Source organism: Malaya genurostris, chromosome 2, assembly GCF_030247185.1.
Source record: "Malaya genurostris strain Urasoe2022 chromosome 2, Malgen_1.1, whole genome shotgun sequence".
Lineage (NCBI taxonomy): Eukaryota > Metazoa > Arthropoda > Insecta > Diptera > Culicidae > Malaya > Malaya genurostris.
Genome location: NC_080571.1, coordinates 199,707,666 through 199,731,633, shown reverse-complemented (window position 1 = coordinate 199,731,633; position 23,968 = coordinate 199,707,666). Strand labels below are relative to the sequence as shown.

Sequence of the window (23,968 nt, the reverse complement as noted above, 5' to 3'; positions counted from 1 at the left end):
TTTGGATTTTTTTACTAATTCGATGATTTATTGAATAGTAGAAAATCTTTGGAAATTATCTGCCACCGTAGGGCTTTTCTATTTGAAAAATTGTAAAATTTTTGTCTAATACCAATTCGATGGTTTGTTGATTGTTGGATCAATAGCAATTCAAATTAAATAATTTTGGGCATTTTCGGTGAGTGTAGGATGGCGCAATATGAAAACTTGTAAATATTTTGACTTTTGCTGATAAAATGTTTCATTTAATAGTGAATTGATAACAATTACAAATTGCTCATTTTTGAGATTTTCAGGGACCATAGGATGGTTCTATCTGTATAATGGTAAAGTTTTTGACTAATGTCAATTCGATGCTCTATTGATTGATGAATTAATAGCAGTTCAAATAAGATGATTTTCATGATGATGATAAGAACATTTTCAGCGATCGTAGGGGGGTTTAATATAAAAATTTGAAAATATTTTGAATTTTGGTATTTTAATGTTCAATAGATGAGCGAATCAGTAGCAGGTAGAATTGGATAATTTTGGACGTTTCTAGCGAGCGAGCGACGTTTGTTAATTTTGGATATTCTCAGCGAGCGCTGGATGGCCTCATATAGAAATTGTAATTTTTAAACTATTTACAATTTCATACCAGCGGTAAAGCGGGAACCGAGCACCAATGCTTTATACATATTTTTTTAGAAATGTTTTCCTAGCAAAAATATGCAAAAGCTGTTCATTCGGTTTATGGTAAAGTTCGCTTGCTGTTCGGCGGAGCAATATGTACCAAACCATTCAGTTGGTAGACCATCGGCGAAGGTCAATTGAGCTCTATTCGATGCGTAGTTTTATTATTTATGGTTCGATGAAATGTCTACCTACAGCATCAAAACTAAATTCTATTTCAATTGATGTTCAAAGCAATAGCGCGTTAAAAATTACAATCAAAATCACAGGCACTTCGACGATTTGCATGTTTAAATCCGATGGTTCACCACCACTACTATTTATATATTAATCAACACAGCATCCGATTTGGAAAAATAGTTCACAATTTCTCATATAAACCACCTTACCACCGAATAAAAATTCTAATATTCCAATTGCTATCTATTAAACATTGAATTAGCAAAAGGTAAAGTGTTCCCAAATTTTTAGGTATATTAAGCCATTCCACGCCCACAAGATATGTATAAAATTATTCTATTCGAATTCAATTCATTCATCAATCAATAAAGCATCGGATCTGCAAATTCAAATACTAACATTTTTCAAATAGCACCACACAACGCTCGCTGTAAATTGGAAATCCTATTGAAACTGCTATTGATTCACCAATTAATAGGTCATTGAATCGACATTAGTCAAAAATTTTAAAATTTTCCAAATAGCACCACCCTACGTTCGTCGAAAATGTCCAAAATTATCAAATTTACATTGCTCTTGATTCACTATTAAATGGAACATGAAATCAGTAAAAGTCTAAATATATGCAAATTTTCATATTGCACCACCCTACGCTCGATAAAAATGTACAAAATTATTTCCAGAATCAACAGACCATCGAATTAGTCTAAGATACAATTTTTGTCGATTTTTTCAAATAGAACCACCCTACGGTCACTGAAAATGTCCAAAATTGTTAAATTTTAATTGCTTTTGAATCAATATTTAATAAAACATCAAATTAGTAAAAAAAGAAATTTACAAATTTTCATATTGCGCCACCCCCGCTCACTGAAAATGTAAAAAAATATCCAATTCGAACTGCTATTTATTCACTAATCAATAGAGCATCGAAATGAGATTAGTCAAAAATTTTTCTATTTTCCATATACAGGCACCCTACGCTCGTTGTAAATGCTCAAAATTACTCAATTTTAATTGCTATTGACTCACCAATTTATTCAATATCGAATTTGCAAATGTTAAAACATTTTCAATTTATCATATTGAGCCACCCTACGCTCGCTGGAAATGTACAAAATTACCATACTCTGCTAAGCTACCCAAACACTGAAACGTCCAGCCGCATCTGACAAAGTTCGGTTCATCCGAAGCAACAACCTATAGTACTCGAATCGGATGTTCATGAACATACTAGTAACGATAGGCTCACAAACTAAAGCATCGGTTCTTTCACCATCAGCATCGCATCTTGGTTCGGCGATGCTTGCTCGAACGATGGTATCGGCAAATTCATACTCGCGATGGTGGTTCGCTTCTTGGTTCGGAACGAACACGTTTTGCGTGATCGGAATCGATGCTTTACCACCACTGGTAACCAGTGCTTGATCCAATCCTCTGAACATTTTTTATGTTCAGTTTTCAGTATGGCCTTCAGAGCCATCTGCGATTTTTCCATAATCTCATCTCGGGTGCTGAAACGCGTTCTCCGGAGCAATTTCTAGAGTCGACCGAATAGGAAAAAGTCACAGGGAGCCAAATCAGGTGAATTCGGTAGTTGCTGAATGGTATTCGTTTTGTTTTTAGCCAAATGTTCACGGATAACGATGACATAGTGTTACGGTGCGTTATCGTGGTGCAAGATCCACGAGTTGTTTGCCCACGAATCTGGTCATTTTCGGCGAATTGCTTGACGCAAACGTCTCATAATGCCCAAATAATACTCTTTGTCATAAGTGTGTTGCAGTCGATGGGGAGTACTTTGACGAAGACAATATCGATTTTGATGAATAATCGTGCATTTTTAATTTTCAAATCGAGTGTGTCCCATTTCAGCGTTTCAAAATAAGTTCTTCCGATTTTCGAAACATGGGGTCTTGCGTTTTCATGAAGTAAAATTATTTTGTCGGGACAATCTTTACATGACGGCCGCTTTTCCTGCAATGCGCTTTTCCTTCAAACGCATCAATTGTCGTCTGTATAATCATCGTTTTCGTCGAGTAGTGTTGCCAAACTTTTTCGGTTGTCCTTGTTTTCCAAGTCAAAATTTCGTTTTTTGAACCGTGCAAACAACTTTCTGCATGTTTTCTCAGCGAGAGTATCTTAAACCGTGCAATTGCACAGAAATTCGATGACGTGTTAAAGTAATGAAGTAACATTCCCGGCAAAAACGTTTTTTCCTGCACAAACGTTGATATTTTTGTTACTGCACAACAAATGCTACGGACACAATAACGAAATGTCGAATACTGGTAAATATGGACTATGGCAGTAGCTTTAAGCTTTTGTACATGCGACTATGAATAGCTGGCTAACGCCATCGAGTCGTAAAATGCTATGAATTAAAACCAACAGCTGGTAGAAGATTCGAATAATTAATTTTAAATGATTTTTTCTCTAATGCGGAGGATCAGCAGAGTGATTAAAAAGCTACCTCGCCTGTTGGGCAAACAGCGCACACGGCGAATTTGCAAAACGTCGATTTGCCTATTTCAACGGAAGAAAATATCGCAGTTAGTTCATTGGAATAAATTGACCGAACAAGATACAAGATTGTTTTGGGCCACATTCGTATGTATGGAACTAGAAATTTACATTAACGATTTTAATACCTCTATGAATCGAAAAAGTTTACGAATTGTCCTAATCAATGGATTATGCAACACTGAATGAATCACATTGACCATACTTTGTAATCGTGATCCATGGTTTAAAATGTATTAGATAATTGTGCAGTACTCTGTCTCGGTTGTAAATTTTAGTTTAATATCTTCCCTAACATTTTCCTCGAAATCTAGCCAATGGTAAAAAGCTCTCTGCCATAATCGGATTTGATGAGCTCAAAGGTGTCTATCAAAAAAAAAAAATGGACCTGAGCTGAAAGTAATCCTACTACAAGGAAAGCACGACACACAAAACCGAATGGAGCCGCTTTGCTTGTGGAGGATTTGTGTACCAGATAATCACGAAGCGAACCATGTAGTGCCAACGGGTGACACCTACAGAGCAGGAACGGACAAACATAATTCCTCGCATCAAACTAGACTGATACCTGTGTGGCAACGGCTCAATCCGATACCACCTGTAGTCTGCCGGTGGTTGTTGGCTAGCCCCCAGCTAGTTTGAGCGATATTATATTGACACCGAGTAAACAGGTATTTATGCAAATATTGATATCGGTATGGAGTGATTTCGACCATAGTTCGAGTCAGATCGAACATGTAGTTAATGATGATCGATGTGGGGCGGTGTTGGAACGTTGGGAACGTTGAGTGATTTTACTTGTTGCTCGGTTCTTTTCTCGAACACTGCTTCTGTCTAGCTGGTTGAGTAACTAAATGAGTAAAGATGTGCTACTCCTTGCGGCATAAATAATGGTTTCAGACGACTATAAAAAAAAAACAATAATGTTTACTTGTAACAGGAATCCTTTTACCGACAGATAATGTAATTGTTGATTTGTTCATCGGATTGAATGTGAATGCAACAGAAAATATTTAAAATTTAGTATATACACGAGAAAAACAGTTCACAGATAAAAATATGAATTTTACAAGTGACATAATTCCACAAATAATGCAATTCAAAACTACCTAACTTTTCAAATAACGCAATATTACAAATGTACAGAATTTTACTGGCTTCGAATTTAATTTACACTTCGCTATCAAGTGCCGCTGTATGGATTTGTATGTATCAATGATTCATCAAACACATCCAGACTTCTGTAGTACACTCGAATAACTGACGTGCTTTGCGATCTAATGTTTCTCGCTTCAAGTCGCGTTGTTTATATCGATCTTTTGTTTTGTTTTTTTAATTCATTGGATTATAAGCCATGTCATTTTCAAATCACACAATTTTTAATGTTTACATGTTACAAGTTGCACCAAATGATGCAGAAAGATGTATTGAGTAGCTTCAAAGTATTAGGTGGGGTGAAAAGTAACCCCCTTGATCACGTAAATGCGATGTAATAGCAAAAAAACATTATGATGTCTTAAAGTTCATTAAACGATATCCGTTCTCTCATGAACCCTCATTGACACGGAATGGCGGTTCAGCGCATAGGGAACTGACCTATGCTCGTATGTTCGTGCCCCAACCTGGAAGGATTTTAGTGTCAGTAGGAACATAGCATCAGTCATGGATTGGATCTGTACGCTATGAATCGTCTGCGAGGTTTGTTGAAACATATCTTTTTTTTCGTTTCTTTTATGAAAATCTTTTTCTTCGTTTCTTTTATGAAAATTTATTTCTTTAGATACAAAAAAGAGAACGAAACCAAAGTTTAATCAATATTAAGCCGTTTGAGCTCATTCAGATTACACCATGTAACATATGTTTCGAGAGTTTCATGGTGGCCGAGACTCTACTGTCGATGAAGTCCGAAGCGGGCCTTTCTAGACGGTTACGTAGGGTAATGTCGAACAAATGCACGAAATCGTGTTGGCCTTCCGGAGAGGCGAGGTTCAATAGATGATTGAATTATCGCGCTGCTGAGTGCCACACATGCAGACTATGAACTGAAAACACGAACGCGCGTGCACTTGGGACGTGTGTTTGGCCATGCGGTTGAGGAGTCAGGTGGACTTTTGTCCGTCCAACAACTAACTATACCCACAAATAAAAACCGTATACATTCTAACTTTGAAAGTTCGTACATATATTGCTCCGTTACTTATATGAAAACTTGAAAATTTTTAACTGTTATCAACCTGTAATTTTGAAACCCGAAAGTCAGATCGCGATATAATTCAACAGAAATATTTGCGCCTATAACTCCTTTTACTTTATAGTTGGAAAAATAAGGTCTAGGCATCACTAAGTTCATGTTCGGAGTTTTACCTTTCTCATTTAGGAAGGTTATGCAATCACTGTAAAAATCGACTTTTGAACCGAGGCCCGGAGGGCCGAGTGTCATATACCATTCGACACATTTTTTTTTTTTTTTTTTTTTTTTTTTACAAAGTGAAATGCATTTACGCACGGAGTGTGGGACTCTCCACACGACTACCCAACTGTTGATTGGAACTACCCACTAAAACACCTTGGATCTCCAACCCTACCTCCCCGGCACCACCGCTAGGTATTACTTCGGGGTGGAAGGCTATTGGTGCTCACAGCACCCTCCCCAGTTTTATGCAGAATGGGGATCAGCATCCTGCTCTCGAGGGATCGACCAGTTGGATGACGAGGTCGGTCCAGTGATGCCGGCTGGAGGGTAACTTCCAGTTCACTGGCGCCTCGACGACCCAAAACTGATGCTACGTCGAGGAACTACTAGTCCACTAGTCTCCGCCGAAAGATCTAGTCTACACCGACGGAGGGTTCCCCGACGAGGGAAGTCCTCCCGAACCGACGCTTACGGTACGCGTCTACGACCCGACCGAAAGGATGCCTAAGTCGATCCAATGATTCCGGTTGGATCGTGGCTTCCGGTTCACTGGCGCTCGGACGATCCTATCGGTATCACGCGACGATCTACTCATCTAGTCCCCGACAAAGGATCTAGACTACTCCGACGGAGATTTCCCCGGCGAAGGAGAATCTCCCGACACCGAGTCTCTTACGCCACACGGGACACCCGATGGAGTGCCGAGGTCGGTCCCGCGATTCCGGTTGGAGCATGGCTTCCGGTTCGCTGGCGCCTCGACGACTCGAATCGGTGTTGTGGCGGCTACTCGACTAGCCCCCGCCGAAGGATCTAGCCTACACCGACGGAGAGTTCCCCGACGAAGGAGGCCCTCCCGAAACCGACGCTTTCGATTTCCGTCAACGCCCGACCGAGAGGATGCCTGGGTCGGTCCAGTGATTCCGGTTGGAGGATAGCTTCCGGTTCACTGGCGCCCTGACGATCCTAGCGGTATTACACCACGATTTACTCGTCTAGTCCCCGACGAAGGATCTAGACTACTCCGACGGAGATTTCCCCGGCGAAGGAGAATCTCCCGACACCGAGTCTCTTACACCACACGGGACACCCGATGGAGTGCCGAGGTCGGTCCCGCGATTCCGGTTGGAGCATGGCTTCCGGTTCGCTGGCGCCTCGACGACTCGAATCGGTGTTGTGGCGGCTACTCGACTAGCCCCCGCCGAAGGATCTAGCCTACACCGACGGAGAGTTCCCCGACGAAGGAGGCCCTCCCGAAACCGACGCTTTCGATACCCGTCAACGCCCGATCGAGAGGATGCCTGGGTCGATCCAGTGATTCCGGTTGGAGGATAGCTTCCGGTTCACTGGCGCCCCGACGATCCTAGCAGTTTTACGTACTACTCGTCTAGTCCCCGACGATGGATCTAGACTACTCCGACGAAGAGCTTCCCGACGAGGAAGGTTCTCCCGGACCGACGTTTATTCGCTGATCCCTCTTGAGCCTACTACGGTACGCGTTGATCCATTCGACACATGTATGTATGTGTGTGTATATATGTATGTAACACTTTTTTGCGCTCACTTTCCTCGGAGATTACTGAACCGATTTTTATGAACTTAGATTTAAATGAAAGGTCTTATAATCCCACAAAGTTCCTGAATTTTATTCGAATCCGACTTTCGGTTTCGGAATTACAGGGTGCAAAAAATAAATGAACTAAGAGATGGCGTGACCGATTTCAACAAACTTAGATTCAAATGAAAGGTATCATAGTCCCATACAAAATTTCCAAATTTCATCCGGATCCGACTTCCGGTTCCGGAATTATATGGTGAAGTGTGTTGTTACCGTTACTTAAAGCGGCGAAACAAAACACGTAACAAAATTTCTTAACTTGCCTCGAAACTATTCCAATCGGTAGCCATTGTCAATAGACAACCGGCTTCCTGGTTCTCGTTTTTTGATTCCTGAAGCAAAATAAAATGATAAAACCTGTTTTAATCCACCTAGTGGTGTAATGATACCTTGCTCTTATCAACCATACTATCATATATAACACTGTGGTATTCTTCAACATAATTTTCTTTGATCCTTGAAAAACAAAACTAGTTTTTGAGGCTACAATCTTCGGTTGCACTTTACTTACTCATATCATTATGTTAATCCGAAACTGGAAGCAAGAAATGGATAAACTTTAGGGTTTCACGACAGGACCGAAAAATCTTAAAAATGAATCTAAGAATAGGTTCAGTCATCTACAAGCAAACAGTCATGACAGTCAGTCATATGACAGGCGTGCTTCTGTTCAAAACTTGCATAGTAAGGCGAAAAGGAGACAATTAGACTTGCGTATTTATGAATTCCAATTGTTAAACCCGCGTTAGTTGTTTGTTATACCCGCGAGAGTTGAACAAACCTTCGATCTCAAATCGAAAACTTCGTATAAACTAATGAGAACTACATATTTGATGAAAATGTGTACAACTGTTAGTAGGACCAAGTTTCCAAGCACATGGGATTTTTAGTCATCGAAACAAAACCAAGTAATACCGCGGACTGACACGGACCGAAGGATGCGGCTAACATAGATATTTACCAACGCCATCTGGAATGCTCTCATGCTATATTCAATTCACCGGCCACTACCTATCTCCAGATCTACATGCTACATTACATAATGATAGTATTCTAGTTTTAAGTTAGACAATAATTAGGATTAGAAAATACCCTTGGCATCTTAGAGCTTAAGCAGTGTGCCTTAAAATTATATTATATTATCGAATAAAAAAAACAAGTAATAGCGTTCTCACTAGGGTTTTAGAATATGTATGAACCCACTATTTTGTGTTCTTGTCTGTGTAGTTTGAGTTGATATCATGACGGATAAGTCTGATCGCAGACAGTGTAAAAATATGAGAAATCGATTAAAAACTACTAAGTGCGATTGATAAGTATCGAGACTTGTTGTAGCGACATCTTTATTCTATCGATTTTTTAAACAAACTCATTGAGTTTCGATGCACCAGCGGTAGCGTTTTTTCCACTGCTCAAAGTTGGCAATCAGTTCGTCGGTTACACATTTTTAAATGTCTCAATCGAGTGAAATTGCCTTCCTTATACATTTTTTTGATAAGTAAAAAGTCCTGGCATTACATTCCTTTTGTGGAATTTGGCCTTTCTGTTTCAACAGACTTCGCAGCCGATTCTTAGTGTACAGAATCATTGCATGGCTAGTACTATGGATCCTACTGACACTAAGAATTCTTCTTTTGATAAGTGGAAACAAAAAAAAAAGTCTGGGGAGAAACATGTGGGCTGTAAGGGGAATGAAGTAGCATTGCTATTCTAATTTTGACCAGGTAAGAGGTGCTTGTTAACAATCAGAGGCCGACACTTAGCGACACTATTGCCCATGTGTCACAAATTCTTTATGCACAAATTTCGTCCGCTTTCGACGTCGTTGACATCCCTGAACGTTCCTCGTTTTCGACTTTTTTACGGCCATCTTGGAACGATTTGAGCCAAGAGTAGGTTCATGCAAAAAAATTTCGTCTCTAAAAGCCTGCCTAAGCACAGTTCGAAAAATTCTTGTGATTTTACAACTTATCAGATGCACATAAATGGAGCGTCATATTTTACACAAATTCATATTCAAGAACATGTAAAATTGTGTGATTTGAAAATTACATGGCTTTAAAACGAAAGGAATAAAAATCAAAAGAATCGACATCAACAACGCGAAATGAACCGAAAAACTGTTACCGTTGATAAACCGGTCACAATTTCGGCAGGCCCACACACAAAATATTCTTGTTTTTTTTTTGCATAAATTAATTTGAATTGAATTAAAATTTTGTTAGTCAGTTAGTTGTTTGTCAATTATAGATTATTATAGAATAAGGATAGGCCCGTTAGAAAGAATAACCTAGAATCCCACTCCTCACATGTCAACAACGAACGTGGGTGCGCATTTCACCGTTTCTTCATCGCGACACCACTGTATCCGATAGAGCGAGAGGGACAGGAAAAAGAGGGTTAGATGGAGAGAAAAAGTATCGAAGAATTGGAAACCGGGAGTCGGCCGTAAACTGCTGAGGCCTTCGGACGCGGTTCGGTGCACAAGAAAAGGCAAATTTTTTTGATTACCCACGTGCGGTGTGAAATTCGGAAGAGATCCAGCAAGCCAACGCAGAGGAGGACGACGATCGGATTGTCGGTTCAGCAGGTGAAGTCGACAAATAACCGTGTCCGTATTTCGACCGGAGAAGGATCCAGTCTAAAAGCAAAGCATCCTGCTTCCAACGGAGGTGATAATTCGACCATTCAACTACGAGTGGTGCTGGTGGCCGGCGAGCCCCATCCTATATCATCGTACTCCAGAAAACTACGTGCTCGACCTATCGGCGGTGTGCCGATTTCCGACCGTTGGGCAAGGACAGTGAGGAGTCCATCTTTCGGTTAACGATACAACTGCGAGTGGTGCTGGTGGCCGGCGAGCCCCGTTTCGATATCGTCGTGTCACACGTGTACGGTTTGCGGAAACGGACGTTTAGGAGGCTTGATCCCAGTGAGGTCTGGTTGAGCCTGGCCCCCGCTCACTGATGATTGGGCCGATGAGTTTACCCACTGTATACGAGCACCCGGAATAGAGTCAATCGCTTCCCTTGCAGTGGTATTCGGAGGCGAGAACTGACATATGACCCTGCATGGCTCTATTCATCAGCGAATTCCTTCGGAATATCGCTATCTCGCAGGTATGAGATTATTATAACCCTCTCGCATCCAACTGCATGAGCTCCATCGGTTCCGGTTCGGCCGCATCAAATCCCTATCCCCAATTCCCAATATATGTATGAACCCCTTAATAAATTAGTTAAATGAAGATATTTGCTTGTTATTTTCTTACTATTGAGCCCTCAAGTCTGTTCTGTGTGTCGTTCTGAATTGTGAGCCGTATTAGTTGCGGGGTAAGTAACGGTTGTGAGTCCTCTAGAGCAACAGTGGTAAGCCGACCCTGAGAAAAGAACCACTAGCTAGCCAGCCATTACATTTGGCGATCCGCGTAAAAAAAAACCAAAAAATATTCTCAGCATTACTGAGAATATTTTTTCCACGTGCTCTGGGAGACTCACGATACCGCCTATTGTGTATCGTGCAGCTTGTCGTGATCTTTTTCTTATTGTTCGATATTATTGGATCAGCAAAGAGTCTGTTTGACTTGTAAACGCGAAAAAACGCAAAAGGCGTCAGTAAATGAAATTTTGTTTGGAACACATCGTTAAGAAACTCCTGTGAAATAGTATAGAACGTTGATATAAGATCGTTGCTTTGTTTCTTTCATTGATTGTTTGGAATTCACTTTCTAGTGTAAATTCGTATTTAAACATGGCAGAAGCTCAACGTACAGTGACGGGGTTACAAGAACATGATTTAGAGACTTATTTTTATGATATAAGAGTTGATCATCTCAATAAAGATAAACTTGATTTCGAACTAGAAATTAGGGAAGTGTTTTTTGGAAAGGATGATACGATGTCTAGAAAACGCCGTTCTCTGCGAGAAAGGCTTAAGCAAGAGAAAGAAGAAGATTCACCGAATGCCAGAATACTAAAACGGTCACCGAGTGAAGAAATGAAAGCGTGCGAGAGTAAACTAGCACATATTGTAGGAAGCATTAAACAAGCACCAAAAGAATTACCACCTAGATGCCAGTCATTATTACTGCATTATACTATGTAGCTTTAGAAGATATAGGCGCCCTAAACAAAATGCAGGAACGTGTGATATTTTACTTGAATAAATATTTTTATGGAAGGTCCGCAACAAGCCAGTTGCATGATCCGGAAATACTAAATTTGCACGAACTATTCGTGGAGCCCAGGAATATTCCTAGAAAATCTACTTCTCTCCCCGAATTTCCTCCAGGAATTATTTCAACAACAGGTTCGGAACCAATATTACCATCTCATCAGAACAGTTCCTTAAAAAATGATCAGGGAATGATAATTGAGTTATTGAGTAAGTTAGGACTGCTTGGTGTAGACAAATCCGACATAACTGACATAAAAAAAGCCGTTGAAAAATTAGAACAGGACATGTATGCCTTGAGAAATCTCAAGCAAACGCAAGCTTCCCCCGAATTACGAGAACCCTCAAATTCGTTTTCACCATATTGCCCGGAGATCACCAGTAATTTACTACCGGGTACCACATACCATCCGTAAAGACTATAATACGGTTACTTCTATACCCACTTCCGTTATCAACATTTCATCGTACAACTCAGTTAGCCGAACCTTAACTACATTAACTTCTTCTTATTCGCCCCCACGTATAGCTTCAACTGTTGATCGCTATCCATGGAATGTAACTACAGCACGGTATCCAACATCCACATATAATCAACCCATTTACACTTCACGAACCATAACTTCTTCATATATACAAACATCAAGTTCAAATAATTGGATGGATTCTTGGTCGTTTCCTCCGGCCCCATACTCTGTTCCGATGTCTAACCGGTTAAATTACCCAACAACTACGATTTCGAACAACATAGATATGCTATCCACTCCAACCATTCCACTTCAACAGCCCTATGATCGTATACCGCCATCGGTTACTCCGCAGATCACAAGTAACGCCATGCGTGTACTTAGTCATCACCAGTCTTTACCTGTGTCAAGATGGAAGCTTGATAAATATGCAGGCACTGACCAAGGGTTAAAATTAAACGAATTTTTGGTTCTGGTGTCACAGTTAGCATTATCAGAGCATACTACGGAAGCCGAATTATTTGATTCTGCTTTCCATTTATTTACCGGACCTACTCTCAATTGGTACATGTCTATGCGATCGTCCGGTCGCTTGTTGAATTGGTCTCATCTGGTCAATGAGCTGCGTAAAACATTTGCTCATCCTGAACTCGATTCCCTTGTACGCACTCGAGTCTATCAACGTAGGCAGCAGCGGAATGAAACCTTCCAAGAGTACTATTATGATATGGAAAGTATGTTTCGATCAATGATAGTACCCATGAGCGAGGCTGAAAAGTTAGACATCTTAAAGCGAAACATGAGGATGGACTACAAAAAAGCCCTGTTGTGGAAGCCAATAAGTTACCTTACAGAACTGTTAGAGGCAGGTCATGTGATTGATGCGTCTAACTTTTCATTGTACACAAAGCTGTTTGGTATTGAAAAATCCACCAACGTGGTTTCGGAAACCAGAAATGGTAAATCCGAAAACAAAGTCGAAAATGCAAGTAAACCCCCTATCAAACAATTAGATCAGAATAATAATTCTTATAAACAAAAAGATAGTAATTACTCAAAGAAAGATAACCAGTTGAATGAGTCCAAAGTTGCCCCGGGACACCATCAAAGTAAGTCATTACTAGTTGGTCAGGAGGACCCCAAAGAAGGCCCCTCTAAGCCGACCCGCACTTTGCAAACGCTTATTAATTCTCATCGCCCACCTAGAAGTTTCGAATGTCTCTACTGTCGACAACCCAATCATGGGTTAGATACGTGTAGATATTATAAAGGTCTCATGTGTCTGATATGTGGTTTCGAAGGATTCGAAACGCAGCATTGTCCATACTGCCAAAAAAACGGCTTGCAGGTGATCGAAAATCGCCGACCGCCACAGCCACCCGCGTAAGAAACTTACCATTGAACTCCCCACTTCCAAAATATTGGGAACCCGTTTAAGAACATGACTATGAACACGAATATCCCGAAATACTTACCATATCTCTTTCCAATCTAAATGACAATAGACCATATGCTAGTATTAAAATATACGGTCAGCCTGCGAAAGGTCTCCTCGATTCGGGTAGCCAGCTCACCCTGATTAGTGAAAGAATGCACGATAAGCTCAACACTGTGAAATTAAAACCCCTATATCATCCGGTTACCGTACGCTCAGCCGGCGGATCGGAACTCAACGTTTTAGGACAATTATTTATCCCTTTCAATTTTCAGGGACAGATCAAAATAGTGCCCACCTTGGTGATAAAAGGGCTAACCGTGGACTGCATTCTTGGTATGGATTTCTGGGTTAAATTTAAAATTTGGCCAACCATATCAGAGTGCATGTGCATATGTGAAGAAGACGGACTTCGCCAGAGAAGCGAAGAAATTATGCTCACAGTAAACGAAACCGATAAGTTAGAATCAGTAAAGCAAATGTTCTTGGTCGCTAATACCGAGAAGTTAACGACGACCCCCTTAGTAACTCATCACATTGAGATTGCTGACCACTGGAAAGGAAAACCTCCAGTGCGCCAGTACCCCTTCACACTTTCTCCCAAGGTACAGGAAAAAGTGGGAAAGGAATTAGAACGAATGTTGCGAGTCGGAATAATCGAACGAGCTCATTCGGATTGGTCATCAAACGTCGTACCGGTAATCAAACCTACAGGTAAGATCCGTCTCTGCTTAGACGCTCGTAAGATCAACGAGCGAACCATACGTGACGCCTACCCTTTGCCCCATCCAGGACGCATTCTGGGACAAATACCCCGCGCCCAATATTTAAGTACGATTGATTTATCGGAGGCGTTCCTTCAAATTCCTTTGGGTCAAACCTCCCGGAAATATACTGCCTTCAGCGTCCAGGGCAAAGGGATGTTCCAATTCACTAGGCTCCCGTTTGGATTAGTCAATAGTCCTGCCACCCTATCCCGACTTATGGATCAGGTCTTGGGGCATGGTGAATTGGAACCGAACGTCTTCGTATACTTGGATGATATCGTCGTAGTTTCGGAGACGTTCGAGGAGCACATAAGGTTACTCCGCGAGATTGCGAGGCGTCTAGCAGAGGCCAACCTGTCCATCAACCTAGAGAAATCCAAGTTCGGTGTTAGGGAATTGGCATTCCTGGGATACCTGCTTACTACTGAAGGTCTTCGCGCAAACCCCGATAAGATTAAAGCTATCGTGGAATACGAGAGACCAACAACGGTAACCAAATTACGTCGGTTCCTGGGAATGGCTAATTATTATCGCCGATTTATTGATGACTTTAGTGGAACAACTTCCGCCTTGACGGATTTACTTAAGACCAAAACTAAGACCATAGCCTGGAATGACTCCGCTGAGAAAGCCTTTAATAACATTAAAGAGAAATTAATTTCTGCTCCTATCTTGACATGTCCGGATTTTTCCCAAGAATTCGTGGTTCAAACCGATGCCAGTGATGTCGCTGTGGCTGGCGTTTTAACTCAAATTCAAGATGGACACGAAAGAGTTATTGCCTACTTTTCACATAAATTGACAACTCCGCAAAGAAACTATCATGCGTGTGAGAAGGGAGCTTTGGCCGCCCTATTAGCCATCGAGGCATTCCGAGGTTATATAGAAGGCTCGCATTTCACACTGATGACTGACTCATCCGCGTTAACCCATATAATGTCTTCTAAATGGAAAACCGCATCAAGATGTAGTCGATGGTGTCTTTCTCTGCAGCAACATAACATGACTGTCGTACATCGCAAGGGGAAAGATAATATAGTACCTGACGCGTTGTCAAGATCCGTCTCCGCAGCTGCAGTCAGTGATGCATCCGCCTGGTATGAAGGTTGGGTGGAAAAGTTACAGGAAAGCCCTGAAGACTATGTAGATTTTCAAGTTAAAGAGGGAAATCTTTACAAATATGTATCAGTACCAGACTCGCCCCACGATTCTCGCCACGATTGGAAACTCGTCCCCGATCCCGATAAACGACCAGAAATAATCCGCGAGTATCACGATGAATCTATGCATTTAGGAATTGATAAAACACTCTCCCGTATCCGACAGCGTTACTATTGGCCTCGCATGACCGTCGAAGTCCGGGAGCATATACAAAATTGCAGTCTATGTAAGGAAACTAAAGCGCCGAACACAGCTATGACCCCCCCGATGGGCGAACAACGCATAACGACCCATCCATGGCAAATTATTGCACTGGACTTCATCGGTCCTCTACCGAGAAGTCGAAAACAAAACCAGTACATACTTACGGTAGTTGATTTATTTAGTAAATGGATTATGCTAGTACCATTTCGGAAAATCGATAGTGTAGTTTTATGCGCAACGTTGAGGGATCAATGGTTTTTCCGTAACTCCATCCCAGAGATAATAATTACGGATAATGCCACTTGCTTTCTCTCGAAAGAATTCAAAACTCTCCTGCGGCGCTTTGACATTCGGCATTGGCTCAATTCCCGTTACCACTCACAGGCTAATCCCGTTGAACGAGTGAATAGAACGGTTAACGCAGCTATAAGATCGTATGTAAAGAATGATCAAAAGCTGTGGGATAGTAAACTATCTGAAATAGAAACAATATTGAATTCATCAGTACATACTGCAACCCTACTTACCCCTTACTTCACGACACATGGGTATGAAATGTATTGGAAAGGGACCGAACATCAGCAGATTATTGACAATGAAAATAAATCGCCTGATGATCGTGTGTCCCACCAGAAGGAATTATTTAATGAAATTTCGGATCTTGTCCAGCGCAATTTAGCAAAAGCCCACAGGGAGGGACAGAAACGATACAATTTAAGACACCGAACACACGGTAATATTTTCCAGGTTGGACAATTGGTGTATAAACGCAACATGAAATTGTCAAACGCATTAGAAAATTATAATGCAAAATACGGACCTCAGTATTTGCCAGCCCGAATCAAAAATAAGAAAGGTTCTTCTTCGTATGAGCTGGAAGACCTCGACGGAAAGTCACTGGGAGTGTGGCCGGCCGTTCATCTGAAACCGGGGTGATCCAGTCTTATCTCAATTTGTTTCCAATGATCCTATTGGTATAGTTCCACTTGACGCCGATCTCGAAAAAAAAAATTAAATGTATAAATATTCATCTTTTCGCGATCCGATAGAAGCTGTTGGGTTATGATCAGTCTTAAATGTAGTAACTTTCATTCCGCAACCCGACTCGAAACCTGAAATAGAGACAAGCATTGTTATCAGCACAAAAACAAGAAAAACATCCCTTTTCAGCAAACACATGATCCTCGAGGCAATAATCAAAGTTCGAAATGGTAAAACATCCTTTCCCGGTGAAGTAAAAAGTGAATTTACTCTTCCCTCTTTCATTCGCAATTATACTACAGCCATCTTATCTTTGTTTTGACAGCCACCGTCAGGTTCGCAGTATGCGCACGGTTGGCCTACCTCTAATTTAACGAAGAATAGCGCTTCACATCTTCAATTCCAAGAGGGTGACCATTATATAAAATTGAATCAATTATCATTGAACGTGATTTCTCTGATTCTTTATTGAAGTAACCGTCAGGCCTGTAGATGAATGAGATAAAAATCAACATCGTGTCAATTGCGGAAGTTAATCTTTTTGATAAGAAAACGTTGATCTTCCCAAGGAATCAGGTATAGAAAGTTTAGTTCGTTGGTGGTATATTTGGCCCTAACGTCTCCTCGAAGTCGTAAACAAAGACTTCAAGGATAATTAGGTTAACATAGGTATAGTTTTTTGAAAGTTAGATGAATGAAAGAGAAACGAATGTATGTTTAAGGGTACCCGAGTGAATGCAGAAAGTTTGACAGTAGAAATAATTAGGTTAGAGTAGTTTTAGATATTTCCGCGTGAATACTGATAGCTTGTCAGGAGTTTAGATTAGACTGGCCATAAGTATTAGAGTATTTCAAGAAGTTATGGAAGTCGAAATAATCAGGAAAGTTAGGAAGTTTTTCCTGAGCTTTTGGTGGAAGAGAAGAGGTAACGAAAATAAATATATTGACTGTTTCACGGGTGTCCGAGAGGATGTGTTTCAAATAGAACATTTTAACGATAACCTGTTCCAGACTATTGCCCCGATGTATTCGAGTGGTTTGAGGGAGATCATTGGCGGATTGTACGGTGTATCGAGAAAAATTGCCAATCCTGAACAGATTTCAGCAATTTTTTTCCTGGCGGGAGGATGATTGTTACCGTTGATAAACCGGTCACAATTTCGGCAGGCCCACACACAAAATATTCTTGTTTTTTTTTTGCATAAATTAATTTGAATTGAATTAAAATTTTGTTAGTCAGTTAGTTGTTTGTCAATTATAGATTATTATAGAATAAGGATAGGCCCGTTAGAAAGAATAACCTAGAATCCCACTCCTCACATGTCAACAACGAACGTGGGTGCGCATTTCACCGTTTCTTCATCGCGACACCACTGTATCCGATAGAGCGAGAGGGACAGGAAAAAGAGGGTTAGATGGAGAGAAAAAGTATCGAAGAATTGGAAACCGGGAGTCGGCCGTAAACTGCTGAGGCCTTCGGACGCGGTTCGGTGCACAAGAAAAGGCAAATTTTTTTGATTACCCACGTGCGGTGTGAAATTCGGAAGAGATCCAGCAAGCCAACGCAGAGAAGGACGACGATCGGATTGTCGGTTCAGCAGGTGAAGTCGACAAATAACCGTGTCCGTATTTCGACCGGAGAAGGATCCAGTCTAAAAGCAAAGCATCCTGCTTCCAACGGAGGTGATAATTCGACCATTCAACTACGAGTGGTGCTGGTGGCCGGCGAGCCCCATCCTATATCATCGTACTCCAGAAAACTACGTGCTCGACCTATCGGCGGGTGCCGATTTCCGACCGTTGGGCAAGGACAGTGAGGAGTCCATCTTTCGGTTAACGATACAACTGCGAGTGGTGCTGGTGGCCGGCGAGCCCCGTTTCGATATCGTCGTGTCACACGTGTACGGTTTGCTGAAACGGACGTTTAGGAGGCTTGATTCCAGTGAGGTCTGGTTGAGCCTGGCCCCCGCTCACTGATGATTGGGCCGATGAGTTTACCCACTGTATACGAGCACCCGGAATAGAGTCAATCGCTTCCCTTGCAGTGGTATTCGGAGGCGAGAACTGACATATGACCCTGCATGGCTCTATTCATCAGCGAATTCCTTCGGAATATCGCTATCTCGCAGGTATGAGATTATTATAACCCTCTCGCATCCAACTGCATGAGCTCCATCGGTTCCGGTTCGGCCGCATCAAATCCCTATCCCCAATTCCCAATATATGTATGAACCCCTTAATAAATTAGTTAAATGAAGATATTTGCTTGTTATTTTCTTACTATTGAGCCCTCAAGTCTGTTCTGTGTGTCGTTCTGAATTGTGAGCCGTATTAGTTGCGGGGTAAGTAACGGTTGTGAGTCCTCTAGAGCAACAGTGGTAAGCCGACCCTGAGAAAAGAACCACTAGCTAGCCAGCCATTACAAAACATTAGATCACAAAGCACACCAGTTAGTCGACTGAGCCACAGAAGCACATATGCTTGGCTGGTAAATCGTGCATATAAATTCATACAGTCTTACTTGCTAGCCGCGTGCAAATTACACTCGGAGCCAGTAAATTTCTGTACGAATGAAATATTGTGTCATTTGAGAAATTAAGTAGTTATGAATTATATCGTTTGAAAAATTATATCACTTGTAAAATTCATAATTTCTTTCTGTGAGAAGTTAGTTAGTGAGTATTGGTGAAAGTCATGTCGCGTTTAACGAAAAATTGGAGTGCATATCCCTGCTCTATTGATTGTAACATTTTCGCAATTTGGAAAACTTAACCAAGCATCAAAACAGTTTTCATGCTCAAGACAATATGAACTCATTGGGACGAATGTAGCGTGATGGGTTAGTCGATGCCTTTCACACGCAGCCCACCTGGGTTCGATCCCCAACCCCGCACATAGGGTTAACAAACTTTTCTGGCCCGAAGAGACGAATGACCACTATAATTGAAAAAAAAATGAACTTAACCGCCGGTTCCAGCGAACTGCAGAACTCCAATGCGTATTTTTTCTGACCACCTTTTATTGGAAATAACTTATGCGCAGGAAAAGTCTGAATATATATGAATGGCACGTTGAAACCTAGAACATTTGTCAAGAAAGAGCGATCTGGAATGTAGGGGAGAGGTGGTGATTACTGCGCACCTGAACTTTTTTAAATATTACTTTTTTCAAGATCGTGAACAAGTCTACGGAAACTTCAATCCTTGCTTTACAATAACCTCAAATAGACGATTACAATTATTATACTGTTTACGAGCATGATAGCTACTAAATGGTCATGTTTTGTTCCCAATAGTGCGCAAGGGTAAGGTAATAGTGCGCGGCGGTGCATCATAATGTGCACTAATAATTTTCCGTAAATTGCGAGTATTTATGGTAGAAAAAAAAATTTTCGTCTCAAATCATGAGCACGTTTCATATTTTTGGAGAAGTTTATTAAATTCTTCGAATTCGAACAAACTTAGAGCAATTTACCAATCCAAAAAATGCTTAATTTACAAACAAATGAAGAATTGTATGTTAAAATTTGCATTTTAAACAAACGATAACATTCCGATTGACATTTATACCAACATGAACCAATATTTTTCTAGAGATTGTGAAAAACATTTCCCAATTCGTAATTTGACTCGAAGCTGCTCGAAACAAAATATTTGCCGTAGACAACGATAAACATCGTTCGCAGAAAAAATTGTGAAGGTAACTCAACTTGGGTTTATTACATCGATTTATTTTACTGAAATAGTGACCACAGAAAATTTTGTTTGATACTGAAAATATTGTTTCTTGAAACAACAAAACATGATATTTGCTAATTCCTAACAGGTTAGTTTGTTTGAATAAACTATTCGGCTTTAACTGTTCCACTAACTGCTTTGTTATTTTAAATTGGCCTAATGTTTTGGTGTGTAGCAGACGAAGATGTAGCAATATGGCTGAACGACGCACATCATTATCGAACGCGATTCACGTTATTTGAAAATGGTTTCTAATTCCAATTATAATTTAGAGTTTAAATTAATTTAATTTTTAAGACGAAAGATTCGACAACGATGTTTTGATCTAATAATTGTTTCTAAACCAAGAAAGACTCGATTTCATAAGAAATTAACGATGTAAAGTTTATTTTCTAAGACCAAAAAACGTAAAAAGAAAGGCAGACTTTATATTTACGTCTGCCGTGATGATATGAAATTAACAGGGAAAGTGAAATGTAACCGAATGAAGTTAATAGGACAAAATCTCAACGTTTATCGCAAAAAGTTATACACATTAACAGATGCTCAACAATTAGACGCGCTCTAATATGTACCGCGCACTATGACCCGCCTTTCCCCTGAACAAGAAAATGCATCTCAAAAAGTTGCCTCTATTAAATTTGTTTGTTGTAATGCTTTGAGTGTGTTATTTCGCCAAATGAATCATTTCACTGAAAGGGCCATTTCGCCGATATCTGACTGAAAATATCGTATCGATAAAAAAAGATTACGGCTTCTCTTAGAAGTTGATTATTTATTTTTATGTGTTATAGATCATTGAAGATGCACATCCATATAACCGAAACCATGGTGGCTAGGTGGCCCAATAGTGGTGTATAGGTTGAATAGCACAACAATAAAAACGATGCGGCGTCTAGTTTCTGGAAGCGTACTGCAAAATTTTTCCTAATTGATGTGTCAAAACAAACACTTTGATTCTTTTTAATCAATAAATTCAATTAGCTTTCCTGGAAATCTCATTCTGAATAACGGATCAATCGGAGAAGTTCAATCAATAATGTAGTATTTAAAAATAAATAAATAAAGAAAACGATGATTTATCCGATATTTAAAGTAAATGTGTCATAATACTAAATCAATTTTACAGGAGAATTTTCTGATCCGAACATAAGGTTATGATCAATGAAATTTGAAAAAGATTGAGAAGTCGCAAAAATAAGAAAAAATAAGAGAATAGATCAACAAACTATCGTTATTTCTGGGCCTCTACATATTCCGTTCAATATGTCGTCTTCCATAATAAATAAACAAATGTCAATAACTAGGGTAACGGCTCCAGTAGTCATGACGTATACGAAAACCAGAGCTTATATCTGTCACTATCAACCAGCAACATTGTACGAGAATGAATGGACCAGCCAACTGACACCGGTATGTGAGCACCAGCCATTTGAAAGTATACCGATTAAGTTGATTTTGAAGTTTTTGATCTCATCAAGATGGCGTTGTGACAGGGGGCCGGAATGGACAGCTTATGTCACTTGACAGCTGCCAACCAGGCTCTTCAAATCACCATGTATTGAGTGCCTGAGAGCCGGTATGTCAAACTGAAAAATTCTCGCGATATTTCACTCGCCAGGACGCTCATTGATTGCTGATGCAATTGATATTTTCTTCATTTCTCCTGTCACTGCTTGATTACGATGTGACTGAATAATAATCGAACAGCATGAATATTGACATATATTTTTTCACTCCAATAAACTTAAAGTCCGATTAATTTTCCTAAATAATTATAAACTTTATCGTTTAATGTTTATGTGAGTACTGTCTTTGTTCTTTACTTCAACAGGGAATAGGAGAATGCGAGAGAAAACAAAAAGAGTCGCCTGTCGTTGACTGAATCAGAGATGCCAGGTAAAAAATTCGAATATCATCAGACAGGATTGCAAAACGTCGCACCAATTTCAAAAGTCTGTAAATTTTGACGACAGTCTGCGAAAAACTCGATTTTCAAAAGTTTGTAACAAACAATGTCTGCAGCGCCATATCAGAAATCTGCAGATTTGCAGACCAATCTGCAGATTTGGCATCTCTGGACTGAATATACTTCTACTTGGTCATGGAACTATCGAGTATCTCATTTGACAGTCACTTTCACAGTACGGATTACAGTTGATAATGATTTTAGTCAGTCTGTCAAGGTCATTCGACGTGACTGACAAATTGCAACTCTGACGAAAAACCATTCCTTCGAGTGAAATCTGCTGTCGTTGTTCGATAGATTAATCTTAAGAGTCACGATTGGCACATTCACTTCGAGTTACGCGTCGCTATAGCAGCCGTAGTGAACAATTTTCAAACAACAAACTATTTTTTCTGTGGTATTGCTTCTTAGAACCGAAGTAAAGATATTGCTTCCGATTTTATCACAATTCGTTGATAGAAAGTCGAGTAATCGGCAACATAATATGACGACTCTAGTAATGAGATGATTATTGGTTCAATAGTCCTACGTGAATTCGTAGCCGGTTGTCCACTTTTGATATGATTGTGTTATTCAAACAATATCAAAAATCACATCATATAAGTACAGCAATTGGTCACTCTCAATAATCAATCCCAAACCCACCTCGATGTTCTTCGACTAGAACGTAGTAACTAATAAAGATGAAATGAAAACTGAACCATCGTGGTGAGGTAATATTGGCTAGAATGAAAAAGGAAACAAAACCATAAAAATATCTCCCGCTGTTTGCATTCAAGTCTGTCCTCCGGGCTGCAAAGATGTCCTCCGATCGCTTCGGCGACAAATGCATCCGCATACCGGCAGCGATGGTTTTTCGCACTTTGTTCGCCGTAAAAGCGCTTCTTCCTGGAGACTGTTAGAAGAGAATGCATAATAAATTGAGAACTCTTTTATCCTCTTTGTTGAACGCGCTGAACAGACGTTTTGCCGCAGGGACAGTCAGTGCTTTGAGCATTCAACGTCATTTTTCATTGGATTACTCAAAGTGGCAATCGATTCATTATTCATTCTATGACTATCCGACTCAGAAGTTCACCAGATAATACTATGAAATCAGTGTTATCAGTTGAGAATGAGGATAAATTATTTTATGTTCGATTTTTTGCGCTTTTCACGCCGTCTCTATGGAGACAGAAACGTAAGTGAACACCACCCGTCTCCATTTTTTATTCTCTTGCTATGCTCAAGTAGTGCATCTATTTCAGCGACCATTCCGAGAATGTTAGTTGATTTAATAAGCAGGAAAAGATAGCAATTTCTCGGCTCTTTCCGGGCACGCGAAGTGGCCTATTTAGGCAAGAAAAACACATAACGTATCACGACACAGCACTTTAGCTAGTGGCTGCTGTCACACGCTACATGGAGGCGCACTGTCAGTATCGAAGTAGTGAGTGAGTGATACAGTAGGAAGTTATGCGTGCACAATTTCCCCCCTGAAATAGGATATGTGCCGTTTTGTGGATCCCCCCATCTTCTATTATAACTTTTTCTTCTGGCAAGAATACATTCGACGTATGCCGAATTGGGCGTCGTGATATGAGAAGCTCCCGGGTGCGGTGGATCGTAAAACAATGTGCGACATACGAGACTGTGAATCGCATGATGGCAATAGGTACCTACTTCTTT

General features: G+C 40.5%; 1 protein-coding gene across 2 annotated transcripts in view; it reads left to right on the top strand.

The window, feature by feature from the left end:
- LOC131426981 (E3 ubiquitin-protein ligase TRIM9) overlaps positions 1-23,968 on the top strand; it is a 284,818-nt gene that overhangs the window by 114,625 nt on the left and 146,225 nt on the right. The gene's annotated exons all lie outside the window — the stretch shown is intronic.